Here is a 22,175-nt window from a genome sequence, read left to right on the forward strand (position 1 = left end):
AGTTGTAAATCTATCCCTCGATGTGAGGGTTCTATTTCTGGATCACAACACGATCCCCCGTCTGTGTACTCTGCCTTCAGGAACGAGTTTCTCTCAGTATTCGGGAGGCTTCATGTCTCAAGTTTTTCTCTTTTGGGTCTGTGTTGTAAAAATAGCTTCAATGCTTTTTTTTTTTTCCCTTATAAAAATAACACACACACACACACACACATACACACACACACATACACACACACACGTTTAGAAATACAACAGAAACAAAGAAAAAAATAAAAATCTTACAGTCTTACCACTAAGAGATGGAGATCATCCTTTTGTTATCATTGTTGTTGTTGCTGTTGTAGTTGTTATGTGAAGGCTCCAAGTCCTTTGAGATTCATTTTTAAATATCTTGACAGGATGTTGGTGAGTCCAGACTTTGAGGCTGGTTCCTCTAATCCCTGCAAGATGGAAGGCAAGCCTGTGTAGTTCAATGCTGCACCAAGTACAAAGAAAACTGCTGACAGCTTATTGAGCTACTATTTCCAGAAAAATCTTTGTCAGGGTGGATGGGGTCTGAGAACTCCACTAAATGAGAGAGAAATCTGAGCACTGGAGAGTGACTGCTTTCCCCATAACACCCAACATCTCAGAGGGAGCAGAAGGACCAAGAAAACCATCTCCTGGTTCTCATTTTAGTGGTTCCTCCTTCATCATGCCAGTTGTCTCACTACAAACGAATTACAGTAATAAAATTCAATTTGAGTAAAAACATTTGGCTATGCCAACACTCAAAGCATGAGGAATTTTTAGGTACTAATTATTTGGTATTGTGAACAAAGAGTCACATAAGTATAAATGTCCAAACTATGAACAGCCAGCTTTCTGGGCACAAAGACTTTTAGCTTAATTTTAACCAGTTTCAGTGGAAATTATTTTAAATGTGCCACATTAAAGACAGGCGCATTTAATAACAATCTTCTCTTGACTCAAAGTTTTAATTATGAGCCTCAGTTTCAAATCTATGCTGTAATACAGTGAGACCTTCTGGGATGGTAAATTGTAAAACCCTGAAGGGCTCTAGACTGCTAGGTTTTCATCATTTTATGTTGGCTTTATATGGATTTTTTTTGTCTCCCCCTTCACAATCAAGCTGTCAGCGATTACTTCTTGCTGTCCCCAATGTGTCTGAGACCCTCTCCTCATTTGTTTCCCATGTGCAATGCTGCTTTTAATCTAATGCATGCCAGGAAGCAGACATCCATGTTTGTTAGAATTATTTGTAATGTAAGAGTAAGTAGGCTCTGAGTGAGTAGAGAGGGGGTCTCAGTCATAAAATTAGTTAGCAGACTTAGGGACATACATTTTGCTTGCTCAGAAGACTTTTTACATTTTCTTTCTCTTTAGATTGGCAAATAAATAATGTCCAGATAAATTATACAGTACTCTAAAAACATAGATATAGGGGCACCTGGGTGGCTCCGTCGGTTAAGCGGCTGCCTTCGGCTCAGGTAGTGATACCAGGGTCCTGGGATCAAGTCCCATATCGGGCTCCCTGCTCAGTGGGGAGCCTGCTTCTCCCTCTCCCTCTGCCTGCCACTCTGCCTACTTTGCTCTCTATCTCTCTGTCAAATTAACAAATAAAATATTAAAAAAATAAAATAAAAACATAGATATAAACAGACGTGAGGAATTCAGATATCATTTGCTCATTTACGTACATCAGTCTTTGCTTGGGAAGATCCTAAATCCCTAAGCAATAGTGTGGATTCTGGGGTCTTAAGTTGTCTCTTTCATTCCTTTTAAATTTCTAAAATCACTTTCCAACAAAAAATTGGTCTTTTCTGAACTCAGGTGGAGGGCTAGTGGAAACACGGCCATGGCTTTCCCTCATGAGAGGCTGGCAAAGAGAGAGGACAGGTCTCCCCGTGAGGGCCACTTTCCCCCAGCAGCTGCAGTCTTCCTCTCGGAGGGACACAAGTTGCTGACATTGTCACTTCTTCACCTGTTACTTGTGTATTTGTTACTTGTGTATTTGTGTATTTCCCTTTTTCCAAACTTTACAATTCTTTTCCATGATCAGTAAGACAGATTTGCCTATGTGGGCACCAGGTTTTCTTCCAGATTCTAAACTTCTAAGAATATGCTCACCGAGAATAAACAAGTGCACGAGGTAAACCAGTAAACAGCTAACATCCAAGCCCACAGGAGGCTGAAATCATTTTTAAAGCTACCATTAAAAATGGGGCTGTGGGAGCGGCGTGGGCTGCAAAAGCCAAGCTATTTGCAAACTTATGCCAAGACGGGGCATTACTCAATGCAAACACCTGCTAGGGAGCGATTATCAAAATTATCCACAGCGTAACTCTGACCCTGCAAGTTGACTTTCCTCTCCCTCCAACTCCACGGTCGTTTGTATTTACCAGTAAACACCCACACACCCCGCACTCTGGTAAACCAAAAGGCCAAATTAAGCAACTCACACAGGAGTTAATGAGGGGTTGTAATAACACCAGCCCGGCAACACTGGGACGGAACATTAACCATCTACATAGACTTCCACACACCGCATCTCACTGGTGGCTTGAAATCACAGCGCGCCGAGGCACCACCAATGAGTTTTCCCCCAAAATGTGCAACACTGTAAAATAAAAAGTGGTTAAACTCTAATCCCAAGATTCCCTTCTATTTCATCCCACCGCTGCTCCCCCACCAACCACCTTTCTTTCCAGCTGTCAGTTTTTAAAGTGTATGTTTTAATTTTCCACGGTTGACCACATCCAAAGCTGTTTTAAGGGGCATGGGATTCTATTCTTCTCTAAAATCTATATGCAGCCGTGGATTACCACAGCTGGCTCTGGTAACATTTGCAAATTCTAACTTACTATCTAAGACTATTTCTAAGGCTATTGTGAGTGACATTAGGCCCGTTTCTGGCAAGAAATCCTCTAGTTGTAATGGATACCGTCTTAAATGGGTCTTTTTGTGATCATGGTCTCTACCCTTAAACAAATGCAGGGCATATTTTCCCTGATGGGTGTCCCAAGGAGAGCTTGGGAAGAAATCATCATTATCAAGGCGGTTCACCCAGACACACAGACTTGCTTGTTACCGTATTTAAAGAAGTGGCCACAAAGAAATAGTCATTGGATTTACAATAGGGGAAACCTAGTATGCATTTCCAAGGAATCACATTTTGGGGAGAATTACAGAATAATTACACATATGCTTAGATCGCGAGCATTCAATGAAGCGGACAGTATTTTGAGGATTTAAGATGTTGGTGTTGTGGTCGTCTCTAAGAAACCGGGATAATTCAGACATTCAAATGCAAAACCGCACCATTTGGAGAGTGTAATGCGGTCTGTTCTGGTCACTGTTACAAATTCGGAAAGGATTCCCTGGCTGCAGACATTAGAGGCACTTAATACTTAAATCTGTTTCCAAATGTAAAGCATAGAACAAAAGTGCGGGGCATTAATGAAACGTATCCTAACACTGGTGTGCTGACACATTTCATTAAAGTGTCACTTTGGGAGAGTAAAAAATAATGACAAGAGCTTTGCTGTGTGCAACTTGATAAGGTCCTCAGATGAAATATCATTAACTAATAACACATTAAACATCCATTTTAACACTATCAGGATTTTCAGATCGTGCTTGAATTAATTTCATGCCTAGGATGTTGACTATAACAAATTACTATAAATTAATCTCTTTTATGGGTCTAAATACTGATTGTTTATTCATGTTAGTTTTATTTTGATGGCCAGGAAATTGAGAATTTTTGGAAGTTATTTCAATTTCCTCAAGAAAAACACTTTAAAACATCAAATATCTTGTTTACTTATGAGGCCATCCATTGGTTATTTTCTGAATATCCTGCATTTTAAAAAATACACACTTTTCCCATTTTGGGGGGTGAGGGGCAAAATACTTGTCCGCTGAACTCTAAAAATTTCTAAGTGTTCTTCTAAGCTCAAGATAGTTTTTCTTTTTTTGAAATCTTTTAATAAAAGATTTCAACAACTATAGACAAAAAGTCAGAATTTTATCATGTTGTCTAACAAAAAGTCTTCCAATTTAATGTTCCAGTTTAAAGCTAAGTAGTTTTCTATTTAGGAAACGCTTCCACCTGTAAATATATATAATTCATGTTTTCAGTAAATTTTTGAAGCTTCCCCTTCAAAGACCTTGTGTTCCAAGTATCAAAATAACAAGCATTTTGCAATTTTGGCAACTATGTCGATACTCTTAACTGACAGTTTTATCTTGGGTGTTTTCCCACATTTATAGATTTGTTTGATTTTGTGCAGAAGAGTCATTCTATAAAATGTAGCAAGGCAAGAAATTCCCAAGCTGGGCCTATGCAGCCAAGAATCAAGTTGCAAAATAACACAAAACAGAAGAGATGAAATAGAGAAATTAATCTAAAGCAAAACAAGAGAACTGCACAAGAAACTTAGAGCTGGCAATCTCACAATGTGAAAGGTTAATCACAAGATTTAAAATCTAATCTTGCTTTCAAAGGCAGTTCATGTAATTGCATACATTGTAAAGGGACATGAGAACAGTGGGAAAAGAAAAAAATTTAAACAAGCAGGCTTGATATAAGCTGTAAATTTAATATGGAGAAAAGCAGAAAATTAGCAAGAGCAGGCACAACAAACCTCAGAAAAGGGTCAGCTAAGGAACTGGGACAGTAGAAATAGCCCCAATTAGACATGTCTAAAGAAAGGGGAACTTTAATTTTGGATAAATATGTATTTGAATAGAATGCTCTCTAAAGATGTTTTAGATTTAACTGCATTCATTCGTGTTGTCTAACAAGTATTTCTAGGGGGCCTATCCTGTGCTGATACTATAGGAATGCAAAAATAAATTGGACACCAGAGGAAGAAAGTCATAGCTCCCTAGAACACAAAGCAGAAAGTACTAAGTGAGTTGAGAAGTGGGAGAAATCACTCCATAAAGAAGATAGCTTTTAAACTATGCTTAGAAGGATGGCAGGACTAGGTCATATGCAGATGGGAAAGTATGGACTTTGTGCAGAAGTCAGAAATGACTTCAGGCTGATGGGTAGCGCAGTCTCCCTAGGCAGGAGCAGGGTGGGCTGGCAAGGGACATGTGGGAGGCATCAGAGAACCTGGAGGAATTTGACTTCATTCTCTGGAAAGTGGGAAACCACGGGAGTTCTTGAATCCCCAGAAGGGAAAGATGCTAACGTGTTGGAGAAGTTTCACTTGTACGGGGCAGCCAGGAAGAGGAAGGAGAAAATGGAATCTCAGTGGAATATATTTCAGAACAGCAAAAACAGAGAAGTTTGTGTTCTTGGGCTACAGAAGCTAGAAAGAATATTTAGGGGTCATGGGTTTCTTAATTTCAAGACTGCCATTTCTTGCTAATTGGAAAAGCAGTAAGAGGTGCCACTGAAGGATATGTAGTTTATCAGAGAACTGTGGAAGCCCCTGGCCAGTGCATACTCCTCAGACCGAATCTGCTGGTTTCCCCGGAGAGAGGGGCACAATCTGGGGTGCATGTCGAATGCCAGGGACTGAACAGATGATAACCACCCCCAAGGGTATATGGAATTCCTCATCAGAGCCAGGATTTGGATACATCTCAGGCCCAACCATGATATACAACTGCCAGCCAGCTGTATATCTGCATGCGGGCTGTATGCAGAAGTGTGTGAAAAAGGAAGGAAGCCTCCTGAACATTGGGAAAGGGGAGCAGGAACGCACTCTGTCAGCCAACATTTTTAAAGGTTTCAGTAAAACTATGTGGTGTGAGGCTTTGGGGTAATGTACTAGTGAGCCAAAAAAATTTTTTTTTGGTTTTCATAGGGGTATTTTTTAATGTCATATATTTTATACTTCTTTATACTTATACTTTTCAAAGTGGCTTTTAAAAATGATATTATTTCATTTCCCCCAATAGCCCCATTATTTTTGTTTTACAGAAAGAGTTACAGAAGCCCAGAGAGGTCGTGTGGCTTCTCCCTCAGACCTCACAACCACTTGGTAGAGGAGTGAGCAGCCAGAACACAGGTCTCTTGAATCTCCCTGCACTTCAACACCTGCCTTCCTCTGACCTGTAATCAACAAATGTCTATTGGGCATCTGTTCCACAGAAGACATGTTCCTAAGTCTGAGGAAAGCCTCAAGTTTTCACAGAAAAATCCTCGCAGAGTTTTTGGTGCCAAATGAAAACCTAGCTCATCTTCCCTGCATTAGAGCCCCCTGGTGGCAGGTAAAATAAGACTGACGACGGAGGATGTCCTGGGAAGTGTTGAGATCCAGACATCTCAAGAAGTCCTTAGGCTATGACCGCATGGAAAGATGAAATCACGGAAACATAGAAAGTAAGTTTTAGAAGGGCTCATCTAATCTAGTGGTCTCACTTGGCAGAGTAAGCAGCTGATGTCCAGAAAGACTGAGCAATGTGTTGATGGCAGCACAGCGTCCTAAGTTAGTGTTTCTCTCCAGGAAGAAAGGCACATCTCAGCATCTTCCTTATTTACTTACTCTTCTTGTGGGTTAACATTCATACAGAGACAATGCTCTCCTTAGGAAGTAGGACACAAAAGGATAAGTTCCTGGTATTTGCCCAAATAACTGTATAGTTGGGATACCTCCTGGCTCCTCCTTTTAATAGTTACACGACCCGTGTGACTTCAACCTCCTCATCCCCCTCTCAGCTTCAGTTTCCTCATTTGTAAAGTAGGAGTAGAGATAGCTCCCACCAGACAGTCTTGTTTTAAGGGTTAAATGAAATAATGCAAGTGACACACTTAGCACCAGCCTGGCATATAGTAAACCTTTGATATATGGTCATTATTATTATTACCCTTGATTACATTAAAATAAACTATAATTTATATATATATATAAATAAACAAATATTAACAATAGCTATCAATAGAATGCTTACTGTAGATTCGAGGTTTAATTTATAAACAACAATAGCTACTTCGTTTGAATGCCTAGGTATTTTGCAAATATTAAGTAATTAACTCACAAGAAACCTATAGGTAGGTATTTACAGATGAAGCCTTTGAAGTTGAAATAGGTACCATAACTTGTTGACAGCTTTATTTCAAATAACTGGCAAAGCCTAGTTCTTCAAGTTAAATCCAGCATTCTTTTCACTGTGTGACTAACAACTGTGTCATTAAGTCTTTATGTCTTTCGGATTGTTGTATAGAGCAATCCTGAATTTCACATGTGAAAAATTGAACATAACATCACCTGATGGGCACTTTACTCAGTCTGTAACTTTATATTCCTTCTAAGACTCATTTTTTTTTAAATACAATAGGAAAAATAAGATCCTCCCAAAATATAATTATTGAAAGTTTTCAAGATTCTTTAGAGAATTAAATCAAAAAAATGTGGTGGGTATTTGTTTTTATAATAAATATGTTGGCCTGGAATTTGTTTATATCCCAAAGCTACTTGAACTGATCTTGACAGAAGAGATTTAAGAGAATGTGTGCTGTGTCCATGTTCACAATATCAGGAGCCTATGGTACCTACAACAGAATATGACCTTCTTGTGTCCATGTAATTAATTATTAAGAATACTCTCTTTTACTCTCAAAAGGGTAAAGGATGTACAATAAATTTTACAGCCATCCTACCAATAAATCATGGGGGCAAAGATAATTTCTCAACTTCTTTGAAATTAAAAAAATGGAAGAAGACTATTGGACTAACCCTCTTATCATAAACTACCATGAAAACTGCACAAAATAGATGAAACAAGTACTTTCATAATGGGACAACAGTAGCTCAGGACTATGAGATAAGCACTACGATTGTCCCAGATTTCTTCACACAGGCATTTTCTAAACCTCAGTACAGATACTGAGAATCAAGCAGAGCACAGTAGTCTCACTGAACAGAGGAGACAGAGGTAAGATTTCAGAGAGGCTGAGACAACCAGAATTTGTGAAGGGAAATTACTGTTGAGAAGAAAGCTACACAGTAGAAGATCCCTATAAATCTGTATGAGGTCCCATGAGTCTGTGACTAAACATGAACCTGCATGTGCATAGAGCAAGACACCACAGCCCAGTCAAAGAACAACTGCAGGAGAGCTAGAAGCTGAACAGACCCAGCACAGGGCTGAGAGCATTTGAGTTCTCCAGAATGGTGAGATCCGACAGTATACACAGGATATTAAATAGAAATTCCAGAAAGATCACAGCTTAAAAGTAGGGTTAAAATAAACTAAGGGTAAAGGTTTTTCTAGTCTTACCCTAGTAAAGCCTTATTTTAAAAAAAATCCTTTACAGAATAAATCTGATCATCCACAAAAATAATTACCTGAAAGAATAAAATTCAGCATGCTTTAAAGAAAGACCACAAGCTACAGACTCTCAAAGGTTTAGCATCCACAATGTCCAGAATATAATTTTAAAATGACTAGTCTATGAAGAGTCAGGAAAATACATTCCGTAACCATACCCTTAAAAAAATAAGTTATTAGAACAGACCAAAAAATAGGAGAGAAGATGAAGAAGTGAAAAAAGACTTTAAAACATCTGTTATAAACAGGTTCAATAATTTAAAGGAAAACATGGACACAATGAAGAGGCAGATAGAAACTATTAAAATGAAGTAAAGGGAAACTCTAGATTTTAAAAAGACAATTTCTAAAACGAAAAATTTCAGTGGATAGATTTAATAGATTAGGTACTGCAGAAGAAAATATTGGTGAATTTAGCATGGCATCATAAATTATTCAAACTACAGTAATAGAAAAAAAGCCTTAGAAACTTAACAGTACGTCAGTGAACCATGGAACAACATTAAGTGATAATTGGGCTTCCAGAAGGAGAAGAGATGGAGTGGTGGCAAAGGATAAAATTTGATGAATTGTGGCTGAAAATTTTCCAGGTTTAATAAAAATATATTAATCTGCAGATCCACAAAGTACAATAAATTCCAAAAATAACAACAAAAAACCCCACACAAGGTACATCTTCATCAAATTGTTGAAAAACAGTTATGAAAAGACTATCTTAAGAGAAGTCAGAGAGGGAAAAAGAAGACAATACATACAGAGGAATGAAGAGAAGGATAACCATTGATTTCACAATATAAACAATGTAAACCAAAAGAGAATGGAATGACATTTTTCTAAATGTTGAAAGAAAAAAAAGATGTTAAATTTGTATTATTAACATCACTTTAAAAAGCATCAAAAATATGAAAACCCAGAGATAAGTTTAACAAAATATAGTTCAGATCAGTACAGCCAAAATTTAAAAACCCACTACTAGTAAAAATTAAAGAAGCCCCAAATGTTCATGGGTTGATAGACTCAATATTACCAAAATTCCATTTTCCATAGATAGAGCTGTATATTCAAAGCAATTCAAATGAAAATCCAAGTAGTTTATTTAAAAAGAAATTGAAAGCTGATTCAAAAATTTATGTGGAAATGCAAAATAACTAGAATAATTAAGACAATTTTTAAAAAGAAGAGTCAATTTAGAGGGCTTTTAATACCTGATTTTAAGAGTCATAAAAATTGGGCGCCTGGGTGGCTCAGTGGGTTAAGCCGCTGCCTTCGGCTCAGGTCATGATCTCAGGGTCCTGGGATCGAGGCCCGCATCGGGCTCTCTGCTCAGCGGAGAGCCTGCTTCCTCCTCTCTCTCTGCCTGCCTCTCTGCCTGCTTGTGATCTCTCTCTGTCAAATAAATAAATAAAATCTTTAAAAAAAAAAAAGAGTCATAAAAATTACAGCAATCAAGACCATGTGCTAGTATAGCAAGGACAGACATAAAGATAAACAGGAGAAGAAAGAGAGAGTTCATTTGATTTTCAAAAATGGTATCAATAATATAATTCAATGGGAAAGAAAAGGAATTCACTTCAACTAATGGTTAATGGTGCTGGAACCACTGGATATCCCTGTGAAAGAAAATGAACTTAACCAGTACCTCTCACCTATACCAAAGTAACTTAAAATGGATCATAAGTCTAAATGCAAAAGTTGAAACTATAAAATGTCTAGAAGAAACATAGAAAAAAACTTCATCCTCTTGTGATAGGCAAAGATTTCTTAAACACAATACAAAAGCACTAGCAATAAGAGAAAAATATTGAGAAATTGGACACCAAAATTTAAGTGTCTGATTTTGAAGAAATACTAACAAAAAAGAAACATCAATCTTCATGCGAGGAAAAAAAATCCATGTTACATATATCCAACAAAGGACTTGTGTCCAGAATAAATACAAAGAACACTTACAACTCACTAAGAAGAAGACAACCTACTTTAAAAACAGGTAAATGATTTGTACAGCAAGCACTTCACAAAACAATACACACACACACAGCCAGCCAACAAACATATGAAAAGTTGGTCAACCTCGGTTAGTAACACGGTAAATGCAAATTAAAACCACAATCAGATCCAAGTCCTGCTGCTGATGTAGGGCAAGTAAAATTCTTATACACTGTAAGTGGTACAACCACTTTGGAAAATAGTTTGGCACTATATTTTAAAGTTGAACACACACTCTACATATAACACAACAAATTCACTCTTAGATGTTTCCTCAAGAGAAATGAAAACATGTCTAGAAAAACAACAACAACTTATGTCTGAATGTCCATGGCAGCTTCATTCATAATATCACCAAAATGGGAATAACCCAAATATTTTCAAAACCCAAATAATGTTATCATCAGGTGAATGGATAAACCAATTATGGTATATTCATATTGTGGAACACTGTTCAACCTTGAAAAGGAGCACAGATCTCAAAAACATGATGCTGAGCAAAAGTACTCAGCCTCATTCAGTATGATCTCATTATATGGCATTCTGCAACAGGCAAACTGATCAGAAATTAGATTATTTCTGTTACTGAAATTAGATCAGTGGTTGCTTGGAGGGGGCTGGAGTGAGATGAGGAATTGACTTGGATACTTATGAGGGAATTTCTGGAGGTTATGAAAATGTTCTAAGCCTTGATTGGTGGCATTACCAAAACTCAATGAATAGCACATTTTAAATGAGTGTATTTTATTGTATCTTAACTATAATACAATAGTTATTTGTATTATAATAATACAATCAAAAATTTTTTTAATTTTTAAATATTTTTTAAAATTTTGTTTATTTATTTGACAGACAGAGATCACAAGTAGGCAGAGACGCAGGAAGAGAGAGAGAGAGAGAGAGGAGGAAGCAGGCTCTCCGCTGAGCGGGGAGCCCGATGCGGGGCTGGATCCCAGGACCCTGAGATCATGACCCGAGCCGAAGGCAGAGGCTTTAACCCGCTGAGCCACCCAGGTGCCCCAAGGTTTTTGTTTTTGTTTTTGTTTTTGTTTTTTAAGAGGGAAAGGGGAGGGAAAGGGGGAAAGATTTGGAACATTATTCGGTTATTAGAGAATAAGGTAGGTAAATATTTTGGAATATAAAGATACAATATTAAGTGAAAAATATAAATTGTCAGATAGTACCGTTGATCACTGACCATTGATTGTTTATCATTAAACATATTGTTTATCTATTCATGCATCCCATGGGCACTTGGGTTGCTTCCAACCTTTGGCTATTGCAAATATGCCACTATGAATGCTATTGTACAAATATCTGCCTAAATTTCTGTTTTCTATTCTTTAGGGTATATACCTACAGGTAGAATTGCTGGATCATGTGGATCATATAATTCTATGTGTAATTTTCCTTCCTCATTTGTAAAATAGGTATGATAATCCCTGTACTGTCCACACCCCTAGGGTTATTGGAACCAAATATAAAACTCCATTATAAGTTGTTAAACATCAAATTCATGTAAGGGATTATGAGAAAGTATTTAGGAGGAAGAGGACCATCCTAAAAATAAAATACATATACACAGTTTTAACAAAAGTGAAGAATAACTAAAATTAACATTTATTGAGGGCTTACACGTGCGAAGCATGTAGTAAGCATTTTACAGGTCTTAGCAAACTTAGGCCTCATAATGATCTTTTGAAGCAGACATTCCTATCATCATTTAACACCTGAGAAAACTGAGGTAGAGAAAAGCTACAATAACTTGCCCAAAGTCATACAGCTGATAAGCAAGAGAGCAAGAAATTACTTCAAGTAGCAACATTTCCCCCACCCTTGTCAGAGTTCTTTCAACATCCAGTAGGTTTTATCATAATTTACAATGACAAATTATAAAAGAATAAATGCATTTATCTCAGTTCAAAGCAATATAAGGAGTCTAGGAAGTGCAGAGAGAAATAAATCTGTTATTATAAATGTTACTCAAGTTTCCCCATACATGGCTTCATATCAGATTCTGGAAAGAAAGAAGAGTCCAGATATTTTAAGCACCAACTTTCTAAAGCTCAAAAAAAAAGGCTTTGGAAAAGATTTTGGCCTTCTTGTTACCTAAGGAGACTGGGTCAGAGGATGGGAGGGTGGGGGATAAGTCTGCCACTGACATCCGCACAAAAGAAAAAGAAAGCAAAGGAAAGCCTACACCCAGAGGCATGTTCAGGCCAACAGGAGACACACCATATTTCTGATGAGGTCTTCGCGCCTTCCTTGTCTTCAAGTGAAAACTGGAGCCATGAAATCCCCGTTTTGTTAACACTAAGATATGGTAATGCCAACCATTCATGACCATAAGCATGGAAAATTGATGAAATTACAGTCTGTTCAGGGCAGTAATATGGGGATGAGAGAAAAAAAATCCTTGCCTGTGTTAGAATCCTGGTGGCAGCTTTTTTAAAACAGGTGAACATTTTCTTCCCCTTCTGCTGGAAAACATCCCTTTGTGCAATATGCCAAGTGGATGCTTATGGAAAAGGTCAAAGGAAAAAAGCAAATGACACAAATAATTGAGATATTTTTATGGGCATGTAAGTCCATGAGCATTTCATTAGTATCACTGAAGCAATTTTCTGCTCTCAAAGAAGTAGCCAAATTGAAATTCTAGCCTACAATTTACTTAATGAGCAAAAGAATGTGATTATGTTGCCATAACATTAAGATTCGAGATGGTCATGTGACAGGTGTGAGGAAAGTCAGGGTTAAGGAATCTAAGTAAAGTTAACCTGGCCTTTTCCCATGAATGTTTTCCAACAGAATACGTCAAAAACCCATCACTTCTTCGAGAGCTAATGACAGCCACAATGCAATGTTCAGAGCAATGCATTTCTAGCATATGCTATACTGAAGTTTCAAGCAATTGAAAAATATTGCTGTATGTGATCACAGAGCAGTGACCATCTCAAGTACTATTTCCCAAGGTTCCAGGCTACATAATTGTGTCAGCTAGTTACAGCTGTTTAATAAGTCAACCCAAAAGTTTGTGGCTTCAACAACTACTTTAAGTTCTCATGAGTTATGTTGGTGTGCATGAGAGGTGGCTGATCTCAGGCTCACTCATAATGTTCACTGTGGGTTGACTGGTCTACGATGGCTTTGGCTGGTCTGGTATGACTGTGCCCTGCCCTCACATGGTGGGGTGTCCTCCAGCAGGCTAGTCCCAGGTTTTTGCTTAAGGCAATGGCAAAGTTCTGAGAAAAAGAATAAAAGCAATCAAGGCCTCTTGACATTTAGCCTCAGAGCTGACACAAGGTCTCTTCACTACCCTCTATTGGCCCCAAATAAGACATAATTAGCCCAGGTTCGAAGGGTAGAGGAAGAGAGTCCATCTCTGGGTATGAGAAAGTGCAAAATATGGTTGCCAAGGAGAAGAGTAGAAGCCACTATAACATTCTACTTGGAGGGGCTCTTGAGTGGCTCAGTGGGTTAAGGGACCAACTGTTGATTTCAGCTCAGGTCATGATTTCAGGGTCCTGAGATCGAGCCCTGCCTTGGGCTCCATGCTGGACATGGACTGTGCCTGAGATTCTCTCTCTCTCCTTTCCCGCTGCCTCTCTGCCCCATGCACATACACACTCTCTCTCAAAAAAAAAAAAAAAAAAAAAATCTATTTGGGAAAGGATTGCCCCAAATTTACAAATAGATTAGAATCCCAAAGAACACTGGTACTCTATTGTTTGACTCTCCGGATGCATATTCCTAAGATAACAAATGTTGCTGTTAGGTTCTCAAGTAAATCAATGAGTCTATTATTACATATGATTGAAGAAACAACTATGCATTTGTCAGCGTAACCTAAAAAAAAATAATAATAGTGTGGCTGCTAGTAAAATAACACAGAGGAAATTAGCAGGAAATCAGAAGTTGCTTTTTATTTCTTAAAGGTGCCTTAGGAGAGCAAGTTTTGTTAGAAGAAGGTGACTACAGTTATTTTGAAACACTGACCTAGTAAGTGACCTGTGAGAAAATTAGGAGCGCCTTGTCTCCAAGTCTTTCTTTGCCATCTACCACTATCACCCATCACTATTCCCTAACCACCAGACATAAGTAGTTTGAGTTCTAAATCCCCAACCCACTCCAATCCCATTCTTGTACTTACTACTGGGAAATGCAGGCAACTGAAATAATATTTAGGTTTGGAAGCCCTGAGTCCAATGAGGAGTTTCTGTAATGGTTCTGAAAAGAACTTCTGTTCACTTTTCAGTGATTAGAATTTAATGTCATTTATTCTTTTTCTTAAAATTTACTTATATTTCAAACATGGGGAAAAATTCAGAGAATTCTGTAACAAACACTCCCATATCTAATGTTCAAGCTCTACTTAATCTGAAAATGGTCACATTTGTTTTACATTTCTTTTGAAGAAATAAAGCATTACGGACAGTTTTCCCTGTACTTCCCTCCCTGATCTCAGTTCTCCCTCTCATCTCTCTGTCCCTTCTTCCTCAAAGTAACCACTAACCTGAATTAGTCATCAGTTACCAGTCCCATGAATATTTTATACTTCTCCCTGTGTATGTATTCATAAACAGTATATAGCTTTGTCTCGCTCGTTCTACACTTTATATAAATTGCTTTTATATGTTGTACCTATATATCTGTATCTTGCTTTTTTCACTCAACATTTTAATTTAAAAAAATTTTTTTAATTTATTTAAGTAATCTCTACACCCAACATGGGGCTTGAACTTATGACCCGGAGATCAAGAGTCACATGCTCTTCAGATTGAACCAGACAGGTACCCCTCACTCAACATTTTTACTTATTCATTCATTCATTCATTCATAAAGCCAAGGAAAGGGGGTAGGAGGGGCAAAGAGAGAGGAAGAGAGAAAACCTTTTTCAAGATTTTATTTGTTTATTTGAGAGAGAGAGAGAGCATATACGAGAGAGAGCAGCAGGATGAGGAGCAGAGGCAGAATTAGATGATGTGGGGCTTGATCCCAAGGACCCTGAAATCATGACCTGAGCCAGAGGCAGGTACTTAACTGACTGAGCCACCCAGGCATCCCGAAGTGAGAGAATCTTAAGCTGGCTCCACACCCAGCACAGAGCCTGACACTGGGCTCAATCTCCTGACCCTGAGATCATGACCTGAACAGAAATCAAGAGTCGGACACTTAACTGACTGAGCCACCCTCAATATAGGTGACCCTCAATATTTTAAAAATATTTTTCCATGTTGTTGAACAGCACTTGTTTACTAATTTTCAGTGTTGAAGAATTTTCAATTGTATGGCTATGTCAGATGCACTTTTCCATTCCCCCACTGAAGGACATTAAGTTGCTTGTCATTTTCTCTATTATAAACAATATTGTAATTAATCTTCTTGTGCATATTTTTACATAATATGTACACTGGCATATATGCCTAGAAGTGGAATTTCTCCATTTTAATGCATGAGCATCTTCAACTCTCTTAGGAATTACCAAATTACTCCTATTAGCTGTGTTTGGGAGTACATGCTAATTCACCTCTAGAACTGTAGAATTGTCAGCTTTTCACATTTTGCAACTTGATGAGTACAGTAGCGTATCTCAGCATTTTAGTTTTCCTCATTACTATGGAGATGGAATTTTTCTGTTTATTGAGCTCTTCATTTGTGAATTACTTGTTCATATTTCTTGGCCATTTATTATCGTATTGTTTTTTCCTGTTGCTTGTGTATTTTTTCAACGTGAACATAATTACCCATTTGTCATATAAATAGTGACGATTTTTTTCCTCCCTCACATTTAGACTTCAACCAAGTTTATGGTGTTTTGGCTTTATAGAACTTTGAAGTTTGTATTCAAATGTCCCAAAGTTTTCCCTAATTTTTATCAAATGCCATTTTCCTGCCCATGCCTTAGATTTTACTACTCAAAATGTGGTCCACAGACCAGCAGCATCAATATCATCTGAAAATCATGGCTTGAGAACCACTGTTGCAGACAGATTCTCTCCCCTCTGACCTTCTCCAGGACTGTAAAGGATACGCCTTCAGTTATTCCCTCTTTCTTACATCATCTGAATCTTCCTCTCTATTATACCTTTCCTGCTCCAGTATATGCAGTCTCAAACTGTCCTTGATCCAAATTCTTCTCCAGCTGCTGCTTCATTTTTGGGGTCCCCTTTTCAGCAAAGCTTTTCACACCGGCTGTCCAGATGCACGGCCCTTCCTTGATCAGATCCTGAGCACTCTCTAGCTACTTCTATCTGTCTCCTGCTTCCATCACTCCCCTGAAACTGACCTTATCCAAGTCAGCACCCAGATCTTGGTTGCGGAACTCAAAGGTCATTTGCCAGTCATCATCTTATAAGACCTTTGAGCAGCACTGGGCCCCACCAACCCCATTCTCCTTAAAACATATTTCTCTCTTTGCTTCTGTGAATCTAGATTCCTGATTTTCTTCCTACTTCACTGGCTGTTCTTTCTCTGCCTCCTTTTCTGGTTCATCTTTCCCTAACTCCCTACATATGAAGAATGAGGCAAGGTTTGGTCTTTGTCCTTTTGGATGTACACTCTTCAAAGGTTGCTTCAGCCATTCCCATGGCTTAAAATCAGAGGCATACCCAGGGCAAGGCAGTGGATACCCTCATCCCTCATACAATCAGTAAGAGAGTGCATGGTCTATAGAGATTTTCAAAACAATATGCCAATTATACCTGGGTCTGATTTTTAGTGTCACCAATTCTAGATAGCATCAGTCATAAAATACTCCTTTTAGAGGGAGAGATTTTATTGATTTATGTTCTAAACAATGGTTTAATTAATCTTGAGTTTTAATAAAGATCTGGAGCTTCAAATTACCATATTTGTATTACTTTTCTTTAATAAGTGTGTATTCTACATGGAATTTGGAAAAATCCATTTATACAGTGAGCCTTTCCCTTCTCCCACAGACTCAGCTGTGGGCATTCATTTCAAGAGAGGTTCCTAATACTTTGAAATTACTCAGTCTTGTGTCAGATACAGTTCATGTCTCTTCTCCCTGGAATACCGACATTCCTGTGATTTAGCAGTAGATTCAAAATAAGCAATGACAGTACAGTGACCATAAGAAATGACAAAATCAAACTTGAGTTATTTCATCTGTCATTCTCTGTGAACAGAGTATCTGCCTTCAACATTTAAAATAGTGAAACTGAGTGTGAACTACAAAGTGTAATACTTTTGTTGGTAAGTGTAAAATATAATTCATAAATATTTTACTAAATTTGGAGAATATCTTTAAAATGAAGATGACAATGAATTCTTACAATTTTACTTGTTAATTTTTTATTTTAAAACTAAAGAATAAAGAAAATCTGAGTATTTCCAATTATTACAGGATTATTGGGAAAAATATTTTGTCATATAAAGGAGGGAGTGTTTAAAAAAAAAAAAATCCACTCTGGGGTGCCCCCGTGGCTCAGTCAGTTAAGCATCTGCCTTCGGCTCAGATCCTGATCCCAGGGTCCTGGGATGAAGCCCCACACCAGGCTCTCTGCTCAGTGCAGAACCTGCTTCTCCCTCTGCCCCTCCACCTCTCTTGTTCTCTCTTATGTGCACGTATGCACTAAAATAAATAAAATCTTAAAATTCATAAATAAATGTTAAATATTTGGGGGGAAAAAGACCCACTCTGGGTATCAAGCACATTATGTGTGCTTCCACTTGAAATGCTAATCTATGTGCATTTCCAAATTTCTCTTTTTCTCCTAGATCTCTCTTAACAGCTCCAAATTAATGTATCCAAGTGACTTGCCCAAGTGAGTCTATCTGGATACCCTACAGACATCTCAGAATTAGTCAACTAAATGGACCTGTTGATTTTACCCCATCTCAGCACCCAAGCCTGTACCTCCTTCCAGGCTTCTGAGTGAATGACCCAACGATGACCCACCCAGTTATTCTAACCAAATTCCAGGGGACATTGTTGATTCTTCCATTTCCCCCATTTCCATACCCAAGTAATCCCCATGGAATTTCCACTAGTATCATCAGAGTTCAAAGGGTCTACAAATGCTCCCCAACTTATGTCCTGATAAACCCACTGAAGGTTGAAAATACCGTTAAGTTGAAAATGCATCTAATATACTTAAGCTACTGAACAAAAGAGCTTAATCTTGCCTACCTTAAACATGCTCAGAACACTTACAGTAGGCCATAGTTGGGCCAAACCATCTCATGCAGAGCCTATTTTATAATAAAGCACTGAATATTTCATGTAATTTATTGAATATTGTACTGAAAGTGAAAGAGTGGTTGTGAGTGTATTGGTTTTCTAACCATTTGATTGCAGGGATGACCAGAGCTGTGGCTCACTGCCACTGCCCAGTGTCATGGGAGAGGATCTTACTGCATATCACTAGCCCAGGAAAAGATCAAAATTTACACTTCAAAGTACAGCTTCTGTGGAACACATTATCGTTTTCACACCACAGTAGATTTGAAAAATTGTAAATGGAACCACCATAAATTGGGGACCATCTGTAGGCCCCGAGCTCTGTCCCTCAGCTTTAGAACCTACCTGTCCAATGCATGCCTCCCACAAAGGCCCTAGACCGGGCGATGCCGATGCCTTGCCCGATGCCTCTCAGTGATCTCCCACTGCTGAGCATCATGACCATGGCCTGCAAGCATTTTCTGTCCAATATCGTGTCAGAACACTTTCATCCTCACTCACTCTGTCACCTCAGAGGTCTTGCCTCAGATTCCCAGACACCCCACTCCTTCCTCCAACTCGGAGCCCTTGACCTGCTCTCTCTCCCCTGGTCCTGGAAAAGCCCAGGAGGTTTTCACCCTGCTCTTCTAAGGGCCCATTCATTGTCATCCTCCACTTGGAGTTTAAATGCCATTTCTTTAGAGCGGTTTTCTTTGATCTTACTTATATCCATTATCAACTTAATACTATTTATTTGGAGCCAAAACATTGAAAGAGCCCAGATGGCCATCAATATAGGAATGGATAAAGAAGATGTGGTATACGCCCATACACACACAATGGAATATTACCCAGCCATCAAAAGAATGAATTGCAAATTACTATTTGCAATGACATGGATGGAACTAGAGGGTCTTATGCTAAGCAAACTAAGTCAGAGAAAGACAAATATCATATGATTTCACTTATCTGTGGAATTTAAGAAACAAAACAGATGAACATAGGAGAAGGGAGGGGAAAATAAAATGCGATGCAATAAGAGAGAAAGAAACACCATAAGACTCTGAACTCTAGGAAACAAATGGAGGGTAGCTGGGGGGTGGTGGGTGGGAGATGGAGTAACTGAGTGATGGGTATGTGCATGTGATGTACTGAGCACTAGGTGTCATATACAACTGATGAATCACTAAATTCTACCCCTGAAACTAACAATACACTATATGTTAATTAAAATGAATTTAAATTTTAGAAGATCCTGTTGATTTGGCTCCTGGTGAATGGTTTCTCTCCGCCATGATAACATGAGCTCCAAGAGGGCAGGTCTGTTTGCTCCCCACTCTCCCCCACTCAATTGCTTCCCCAGTGACTAGTGCCGTGTGGACGCACATGGGGCACATGGTCAACCCTTGTTGAGAATGAATGAATGAGCCCTCTCTTCCCGCTTGCATCTATATGATTGCTGTGTAGGTGCTAAGCTCTTGGGTGCCACTCTACACCGGCCCAGGACAGGACATCCTCCTCCCACTGAAACACTGAGTCTCTGCCTCAGGATTTTGGAAATGGGATGAGAGAGTCATTCCAGCCCTTTTAAATAACGTTGCAGCACAAAAGCCTAGGGCCTCTCCATGACTTTGTTTTTTATTGTTATTTATATAGCCAGAAAAACAGAGACAACAAATCGGCAGAGAAATAAATAAAGCAGATGTACAAAGACCAGGAAATGCAAGAGACAGAGTGTCCTGACAGCATTCTTATGCCTGGTCCTAGTTCCTCTGAGGCTGCTGCAGCCCCCTCCTTGGTAGCCACTAGATAGAGCAGAATCCACATAACAAAGACCCCTTTTGCTTAAGTTTTTTCAGACTGAGCTGCTCTCATCTGGAAGTCGATGTCGCTCTGAAAAAAAGACATTGACCAACGGAACTGGCATTTATCAGCCAAAAAAGACAGCAAGAAAATGAAATAAAAGATCAAAGGACTCACTGGGAAGAGTGGAGTGTGATGGGCACGAGGAGAAGGCGTCCTCAGGGACAAGGGAGTAGCCAACAGGGAGGGTGGGGTGACAACACATGCGCTTTGATAGACGTGGTGTAACCATGATGAAATCAGACATCATAGACGGCATTCACACATCAGATGCACACACCCCCACCCCCAACCCAGTCTCTACTGCGTGCGGAATACTGGTGTGGCCTACACTTCTGGTTTGGGTAGGAGTGGTGGTCCAAAATCCAGACCAAGCTCTGCTTTCTAACTCTGAGTTTGTAGGAGCTGTAACTGCCCAAAACAAGTGTGTGTGTGTGTGGGGGGGGGGGGGTCTCTGTTTAAAGTTCACACAAGGAAGAGTAGGGGTCCTGAGACCCAAATCTTCTTGAGAATGATCAAGGACAGGTCATATCTTCAGGGTACTTTTACTCTAAATCCATACATTGTTATATTACAAAACTCTTCCCTAGAAAGGAAGAGAGGGACATCCTCAACTTATATCCTGAGCTAAATCTTGAACTATTTCAGGCAGGCAGGCAAGAGGGCCAGGCATTTTAGGAAGCAGACACTACATATAAAAGAATAACACATGATGATTTGTGTCAGATAAACTAGAGAAGTGGATGAAGAGAAGAAATGGGCGGGAATGGTGCTAGAAAGGAAAGAAGCCGTCAGGAAGGGTCTTGAGTTCTCTGCTAAGCAGTCTGGTCTTTATCCTCTAGTCCACAGAGCCACTGAGGGGATTTAAGCCAGAGAGTGACCTGGATGAGGATGGTGGGTGAATTGGAGAAGGCCAGGCCAGGAAGCAGGAAGACTAGGCTGGTATAACAGGCCAGGTCAGGGCTGCTGGGGGCCTAAGGAAAGCAGGGGTAAAGGCACCTGAAGGAGGAAACAGGCTGAGTGACATTTAAGGAGTGTAAAGGAGGTAATCTGGAGGTAATCTGGAGACCATAAGTCCTAGTTTGCCTAAGACAGTTTCAATTTACATCTGTTGTCCTGGCCTAATTATTAACAGTACCTCCTTGGATTCACAAAACTGTCCTGATTTGGGGCACCTGAGTGGCTCAGTGGGCTAAGCCTCTGCATTCAACTCAGGTCATGATCTCAGGGTCCTGGGATGGAGCCCCACATCTGGCTCTCTGCTCAACAGGGAGCCTGCTCCCCCACCTCCCACCTGCATCTCTGCCTACTTGTGATCTCTGTCAGACACATAAATAAAATCTTTAAAAACAAAACAAAACAAAACAAAACAACTGTCCTGATTTGAGGGATAAATTATAAGCTTTCCCTACGTATAGGACACAAAGGAGAGAGAAGAGTCTAGGCTGCCCTTTGGGATCTGGCTTAGACAGCCCTGACCTTTATGATTCTAGTTACTAGTGTAGAGAATAGAAAAGGAGCAGGTTTGAGCCAGAAAATAGTAAGATGATTACATACTGCTTTCAAGTACTAGTAAGACACTTGAATGAAATTACCAAGTAAATAGCTTAGAATGTACTAAAATATAGTGTATAGAATGCTGTAACTCAAAAGACAGTAAGAGACTCTGAAACCATCTGTCATTGTTACATGCTTCTTTCCCCAAAATTCTCCTCCAATCCTTAAATATACCAAGTTCTACATCAGAAACTCAAAATCACTGACAGAAAATTGAGGACACACCCACAATACATGAAAAGAGCAAAACCAATGGATTTCACTGATGGATACTGACAAAGGAATTTGGTTTCTC

General features: G+C 39.1%; 1 long non-coding RNA gene across 2 annotated transcripts in view; it reads right to left on the reverse strand.

Annotated features, from left to right (window-relative positions):
- Positions 1-22,175, reverse strand: part of LOC132010776 (uncharacterized) — a 155,797-nt gene that overhangs the window by 88,180 nt on the left and 45,442 nt on the right. For both annotated transcript variants that reach the window (XR_009402284.1, XR_009402285.1), the window contains exon 5: positions 291-440. This is a non-coding gene — a long non-coding RNA (uncharacterized LOC132010776). The remainder of the gene's footprint in view (positions 1-290; positions 441-22,175) is intronic.

This window comes from Mustela nigripes, chromosome 1 (genome assembly GCF_022355385.1).
Source record: "Mustela nigripes isolate SB6536 chromosome 1, MUSNIG.SB6536, whole genome shotgun sequence".
In the NCBI taxonomy this organism is placed as follows: domain Eukaryota; kingdom Metazoa; phylum Chordata; class Mammalia; order Carnivora; family Mustelidae; genus Mustela; species Mustela nigripes.